Below are 8,174 nucleotides of genomic sequence, written 5' to 3'. Positions count from 1 at the left end.
AGGCTTGAACGGAAAATCCAAGACATGCATGGATGCAGACAAGGTTGTTTTGCTCAAATTTGGGTCATAGCCGATTCAGCTGTGCGAGAGAGAGTTGTCGCGTGTACCATCGACATCCACTGTACTCACATTGACAAATCGTCCCCAATTCGTATACTCATAGCCTATTCCCAATGTGGGAATTTTCATGCCAAATGCCCAAATTGAAGCCTTGCTTCACATAAATACTTTTGTTCCTATAGGCAATAGATGTTGCTACCGCCATAAATATATCATGGAAAAAGAGAATCGATCGTGTCGAATGTATGCAACTAAACGACCATGTCGAATATTACATGAAACATCATTAAAGTAGCTGCAATAGATATATAGCTTAATTGCAGTTGCAAAGCATACCTGGAATTGCTAATATTGCTGCGTAGTAAGTATTCTTCACCGTCTTGCTAGAAGGAGCCAGCCCTGCGGAGCAACTTGGCTCCCTTCATTTTGGCTAGCAACAGGTTGTGCCAATCTCCGTGAGATTCTAGACCTTGGCATTGCACCCAAAATGTAATCTCGGATGAACGTGCTCAATCTAGATACTTGAGAGAAGCCATGCTTCTAATTGAAATTATTTTGTATTCAAGCCATGCTTGACTGGGGTCTTCCAACCGATCAGTGATTCTTAACAAAATCAATGCTTAAGGTTACTGTTACAAGCTGTGCTTGTACTTTGAGTGTTTACAGCACACACACCTCGTGTGCATGGCATAATCAGCAATCACATCCTCATAAAAAATATAAAACAATTGCATACCTCATGAATTGTGTGTTGACTTGTACTACCACGTTGTCAATTTAGAGCCTTGCTTCCATGGCATCATAGCTAGAACGTTTCTACGCCTTTTCAGGACCACTGGTTACAACAACAACCAAGTTAGCCAATTTTAAGTTCTTATTTTTCCATGTTTACACCTTTGCTTGAAATTATTGTTTTTTTGCAAACAAAGTGCTTTGACAATTTAAGGCTTCTCACTTGTGCTAAGATATTGTCCATTGACTTGGAATCAAGGTGCATTTGCACACAAGTTTGGAGAAACTGGTAAAATAGGGAATATCACCTCACAAAATCCCTACCAGTATAGAATGTGCAAGGCACTTTTGGTTTTGGCTCTCACATTTGAGGCTGTTATTCTTGCCAAGGGCTTACCACTCTACATGCAAGGCATTCTTACCAAGTGGAATGACCTCGATCACTTTTTGGTTTATGCTTCCACTCTAACACCAGACACTTTGTCAAGGATACGATAAGTTATGGATTGTTTAACATGATTTTTGGGTTGTGGTCAAAACACAGAACCACTAAAAAGAACCTAAAATGCGGACTTAATTCAAAGGCAAAGTGCTATCATTACGTCACACTAGTGTCGTCACAACCACATACACGGTAGGTGGGTCAGTCTGTGACTTGTTTGTGTTTTTTTGTTAACTTTCTCGATGAGAGATTCATAGCAGAAAACTGTTGCATGCTTATAGGATAAGCTGCACGTTAGGCATAAGATGCACAAGAGCATGGCAATCAATTATACACGTCATAGTCATTTAAGGAAAGTTCCTTAGTCTAGCATGCTCTTCATTTCTCTCTTTCTTATTTCTCTCAAAGAATAATGAAAACTTTTTAAGAATATTTTGATACATGTTTTTGTCGTGAGTCAACCTGAGCCAAGGTGCTCTAACTCTTAGCTAGTAAGTGGCCAGATGCCACTCCAATTAGTCTTCATTGGTTCCTTGATTGAGCACTAATTTTTTATTGGCATAAAGGCTATGAGTCACACAGGGTAAGAGCCATTGTCAGACCTAGGGTAAGACCCAAATGATGGCATTTCTTGGGTGATTTTTGTCAAGATCAACGTGGAGTACCCATCGACATTAGAGGATAAGCAAGAGTCTTGACCTTACGGATGTTTTGGGTGTCATTTTTGCACTACATGTTTTTAATGCAATGATTGAGTTAAGCTTCTGATAATCTGAAACTCACATCAGCTGATCTCTACCACAGACTCTAGATATAGCAAACCGTTGCGATAGCATGGCTATCCATAAGAGCTAGGCATCTCACTTGTGTGGATCTCTTGCTCTCTCTATAGCACTACGAGTGTTTATGGAAGCACAATTTTGGGGTAAGACCCAATGGGTGATTACTAAACCATGCCATAGGCATTGAGTACCATAGTTTGATCTATTGCAGTTATACTTTCAAGGAAAGAAGTTTGCAATCTACCATGGGGTAGTAGAAAAATTCAACTTTTCAACTTGATTTCAATCATTTTTGTACACGGTCAACTATGTTGGTTACCATTACCTACTAGTTGACCAGTTTCTATAAACGGTCTTACCAAAGGGTTTGACTACATAGATTCTAACCACAGGTTTTGGATTGCGAAGGCAACACCTAGGGTTTCTAGTGCAATATTGCTTGTTTCTTCACTAATTTCCCCATTAGTGACACTATAGGAATTGGTATCACGAAGGTGCCAAGGCGTTCCCTAGAGTTGCACGAAAATTCCCTAGATTTGTAACTTCAGAGTTTTCTTAGGTAAGTGAACGTTACATTCAACCCCCAGATATGCATCTATTGATTTGGTGTTATTCCGTTTTTTAGTATGCTTTGCTTAGTTTTTTCAAGTGGTATAAATACGATTGAAGGTTTCAAGGCCATGCCAAGGGCATGTCGAAACAAAGTATTTTGGGCCGTAGTGCCCAATATACATTTCTGTATTATGTTGTTATGAACCCACTTGTAGGGTTCGATTTGGCACATATTGTCACATGGGATACAACATGGTCTAGTAACTCAAGGAGTTCGGTTTAGCCAGTGTGGAGCAATGATAATGAGGGTCCCTCTAACTTAGGTCCTAGAGTGTTTGCAGTTACCTCCACACACAAGTACAACTCATACTTGATGGATGTCACTTTTTTTGACATCCTTACTGGATACATACTCCACATGTGACGAATATGAATCTTTGGGTCTGACACTGACGTCTACTTCCTAATGATGTGTCGTGATGAAGTCCCTAGGTGCTGGTCACATCCGTTACTTAGACCATTTGAAGCACACGTACAGTATCAGGCACAATTTTAGTGGCCATAAATTGTTGGGTACTAAGTACAAACTTGTTGCAATTACAAGTGTTGTAGAAACCACCTTAACGGAGGGTCGTTTCTATATATAGCTAAGTATGCTACGTTCATGAGTATGTCTCATGGTTGGTACCTAGGTGTGATTGGGTTGGCACATTCTGTTATGATCCAAATTTTGTCTCAGAGTTTCACATACCTATCGTGGAAATTTTTGTCATGGAATTGCGGTTCGGATATGTTTGTGTTAAATGCATGCACACTAGGTGTTATGGGTCCTAGTGTTTAACATAGATTTATTCAGAGCGGCATGCAAATTCATGGATTTTCTTCTTTCTACACCCTTTTGCACTGCCTGTGCAATCTCTCTTGCAGATTTAGTATGAGTTTACATGCCCTGCCATACAAGGTAATGGCTCACTATGGGTGTTTGTGCTTGGCTACTCTAAACTCCAATCCTCTTTCAACCTAGTTGGTTGTCTCCATTCCATATCAAGTATATGGCTGGATACTCAATGGTTGAGTCATAGTTTGTCGTCAGTAGTGGAAGATTGTCTGTAAGTGGTTGGGGGAAAGCACCTCACTCTTACTGCTGCTATTCATCCCGTGTTGGATAGGTAGCTTACAAGCATTCTATTTAGTATTAAAGGATATGCTAAGTGCATATGTTAGCAAGAAGCGACACAGCTCGATCGGTTACCTTTCTGGTTTGAAGTTTGCTTCACATGATAAAAGGCATGCACTACAACACGTCGCGCAGAAATCAGTGCAGATATCGACAAAATAAAACTAGTTTTAAAACTAAAACGCATTGAAATATGCCTCGAAAGAGACGCCAATTTTGTAGCGTTGAAATGCCCATCCATATACGTAACATCGGAATGCACTATGAAATAGGCATCGGTATTTCTATAGCATATTTCGATGCTGATTTAAAAGATTGTACAGACGCTTATATCGTATATTATACCAACGACCAAACCTGCAAAATGTTTTTGGGCAGAGAGTTCTGGAAACTGATGCTGCATGTACTGCAACAAAAGAAAATAGCCCTCTCTGCCCAAAGGAAGAGTGCACAAGCAACCACAGTCCACCTACAAGCTGACGCTAAAGAGCGAGTGTATGGTAATTAGCAAAATTGTAAGAATAACATAACTACAAAATCAAAAGCTTGATCATGGCATTATGACATAAGAATTTTATAACCATAATTAAAACATGAGTTAAAAATTGTAAAACCATAAACATAACCTGTTTGCCATACCATAACCATTACCATAACTTTCTTGTCATAGCATAACCATAACAACCATACCATCATTGCACAACCATAACCATAACCATCACATGATTTCTATACCATCATAGAAAAACCATAACCATCACATGATTGCCATACCATCACTGCACAACCATAACCATAACCATAACCATAACCATTACATGATGGCCATACCATCATAGCAAAACCATGACCTTAAGTTGACTGTCAAATCTTAATCATAACATTTGTGCCATACCATAAACATAAGCATAAACCATAAAAATAAGCACTACAAAACTATACATATGAAAACAATCACTGAGTGAGAAGACCCTCATGGTAATACCTCCCAATCGACATCGTCTCCTTCCTCCTACAGCTGAGTCAAAAGGGCCACAAGTCCATGCTTATCCCATACTTCTTCTCTCGGCGTTTCCGAAGGCGCTTTACGAAAACTTCCTGCAAAATTATGGTTTAATCATCAGATAAATCTTCAAATAACATATATATTATCAATAATTTAAAGCATACGTATAATACTTACAAACTCATGTCAAAGCGTATCGTAGCCAAGATGATGTGATGCTCTAGCAGACTCCAAATGTGCTCTAGCTACATCTCTCTGCTGCTGAAATCTCTCACGATTGTCTTTTGTCTCTCGTGAAATCCCCATCCACTCCTCTGCATCCAACCATGCCGTCTTGGGACTACCACCACTGTACCTGTCTCTCACCTCTAACCAACGGTGTGACTTTGTGGACTTCACCACGCTCAAAATCCAAGAGTTCGAGACTCGATCATACCCCTCTTCTGGCCTGTACTCTCTCTGAATGGCCTCGACAATGTAATTCTTTCTTTCAAAATCAAGGTTTTTCCAAACCTCCATTACAGAGTGACCAAACTGACCCTATCTGCCACAACAGTCCCATCCCTACTCTTGTACACCTTGCTAGAATCATGCATGTGTGATCCCCAAGGTGTACGTGGTGTGCCGATTGGTGAACTATCTACTGAAGAGAGTGGTGGACGCTCTCTCGGTGGTGTGGACACATCGATAGAACCGCTAGCACAACAACCACCACGTCTTGAATGATGCCTACCTCGTCTCAAGGATGAACCACCAATCGGTGTAGGGGGCACACAAGTCCTGGGCGTAGGGAGCATACTAGAATGAGGTGTGGGGCCGCTCGATGTAGGGACCACACTAGTCTCGGCCGTAGGGTCAGCTGTAGTAGATCTAGAGGAACCAGCTGCCTAAAGGTGTTGTGCCATCGCAATTTGTTGTGGTGTGAACTGAGAAGAAAATGAGCCCATCTGCTTACGTGACATGCCAGCCGGAATAATAGGAAAACTAAAACCAGGAGAGTATGGCTCATCATCATCGACCATGGCTAATCATACACAAACAACACCCACAAAATATGTTAGTTTACAAAAGAATTTCTTAATCAATACAAATAACAAATCAACAAAAATGCTACACAAATGAAAACATCTAAAGTGTATTGTAGGGATAATAAAAAGAGTTTAGTTCCTAGCAAAAGTCATTAGTTAATCTCTTATTCTCTATGAGATCTCATGCACCAAAGATGTCTATCTCAATCTGTACTTCTGCATCTTCGTCATCGAACTCTACTTCTTCATTGCTCTCTGCATCAGTTTCAGTGTTTGACACCTCATCTCTGGGTTCAGACAATTGCTCACTGCTGCTGACATCCACATCAAAATCTAAACTTAGAATTAGAGTCGGTCCTAGGCTATGTTCATGAATCACCTCTTCGACCTCAACATCCGATCCTTCACACACTTGCTTGCTACGTGGAGCAACTTGAACGACATAGAGCCAGCAGGGTTTAGACAGATCATTCTCATCATTTTCTGTCCATAGTGGATCGTGTATGAAGACAACTTGTTCACAATGCCGTGGAAGTACGAATGTATCCCGCGCATTTGTCCACACCCGCCTAGAGTTCACTTGAATCAATCCACTCTTGTCTTTATGCATAGTTGCATTAGGGCCGCTGGTAATAACACCTCATCTCTGGGTTCAGACAATTGCTCACTGCTGCTGACATCCACATCAAAATCTAAACTTAGAATTGGAGTCGGTCCTGGGCTATGTTCATGAATCACCTCTTCGACCTCAACATCCAATCCTTCACACACTTGCTTGCTACGTGGAGCAACTTGAACGACATAGAGCCAGCAGGGTTTAGACAGATCATTCTCATCATTTTCTGTCCATAGTGGATCTTGTATGAAGACAACTTGTTCACAATGCCGTGGAAGTATGAATGTATCCCGCGCATCTGTCCACACCCGCCTAGAGTTCACTTGAATCAATCCACTCTTGTCTTTATGCATAGTTGCATTAGGGCCGCTGGTAAGAACTTTGAACCACTTGACATCAAAGATAAACATATCAAACTTTCTAAAGCTAATCTTCAAGATGTCTTGGATGTAGCCAAAGTATTCAAGCCTGCTAGTCTCTATGTTCTCATCCTTGGCACTACTACTTTCTTGGACGAAGCTTGCCCTAACACCACTGCTGAAAGTGACCCTTTGTTCGTCGATCCATTGCTATGAGCCACACAGGCTAAGAGCCATTGTCAAACCTAGGGTAAGACCCAAATGATGGCATTTCTTGGGTGATTGTTCTCAAGATCAAACAGATCTACCCAGTGGAGTAGCCATCGACATTAGTGGATAAGCAAGAGTCTTGACCATAGGGACGTTTTGGGTGTCATTTTTGCACTACATGTTTTTAGTGCAATGCTTGAGTTAAGATTTTGATAATCTTAAACTCAAATCAACTAATCTCTACCACTGTCAATTGATTTCAAGTTGATTCCAATAATTTTTGTACACGGTCAACTATGTTGGTTACCGTTACCTGCTAGTTGAGCAGTTTCTATAAAGGGTCTTACCAAAGGTTTTGGCTACATAAATTTTAACCACAGGGTTTGGATTGCGAAGGCAACAACCAGGGTTTCTAGTGCAATAATGCTTGTTTCTTTACTAATTTTTCCATTAGTGACACTACAGGAATTGGTATCACAAAGGTACCAAGGCGTTCCCTAGAGAAATACGGCAGTTCCCTAGATCTGCAATTTCAGAGTTTTCTTGGGTAAGTGAACTTTGCGTTCAACCCCCAGATATGCATCTATTGAGTTGGTGTTATTCCATTTTTTAGTATGCTTTGCTTGGTTTCTTCAAGTCGTATAAGTACGATTGAAGATTTCAAGGGCATGTCAAAACAAAGTATTTTGGGCCGTAGGGCCCAATATACATTTCTGTATTATGCTGTTATGAACCCACTTGTAGGGTTTGATTTGGCACATATTGTCACATGGGATACAACATGGTCTAGGAACTCAAGGAGTTCGGTTTAGCCAGTGTGGAGCAATGATGATGAGGGTCCCTCTAACTTAGGTCCTAGAGTGTTTGCAGTTACCTCCACACACAAGTACAACTCATACTTGATGGATGTCACTTTTTTTGACATCCTTATTTGATACATATTCCACATGTGGCGAATATGAGTCTCTGGGACTGACATTCATGCCTAATTCCTAATGATGTGTCGTGACAAAGTCCCTAGGTGCTAGTCGCATCTGTTCATTAGAGCATTTGAAGCACACAGTATCAGGCACAATATCAGCCAAAAATTATTGGGTACTAAGTACAGACTTGTTGCAATTACCAGTGTTGTGGAAACCACCTTAACGGAGGGTCGTTTCTATATATAGCTAAGTATGTTACGTCATGAGTATGTCTTATGGTTGGTACC

The sequence above is a fragment of the Adiantum capillus-veneris genome, chromosome 7 (assembly GCF_014529385.1).
Source record: "Adiantum capillus-veneris isolate H3 chromosome 7, ASM1452938v2, whole genome shotgun sequence".
Lineage (NCBI taxonomy): Eukaryota > Viridiplantae > Streptophyta > Polypodiopsida > Polypodiales > Pteridaceae > Adiantum > Adiantum capillus-veneris.
Note: the sequence above shows the minus strand (reverse complement) of the source record.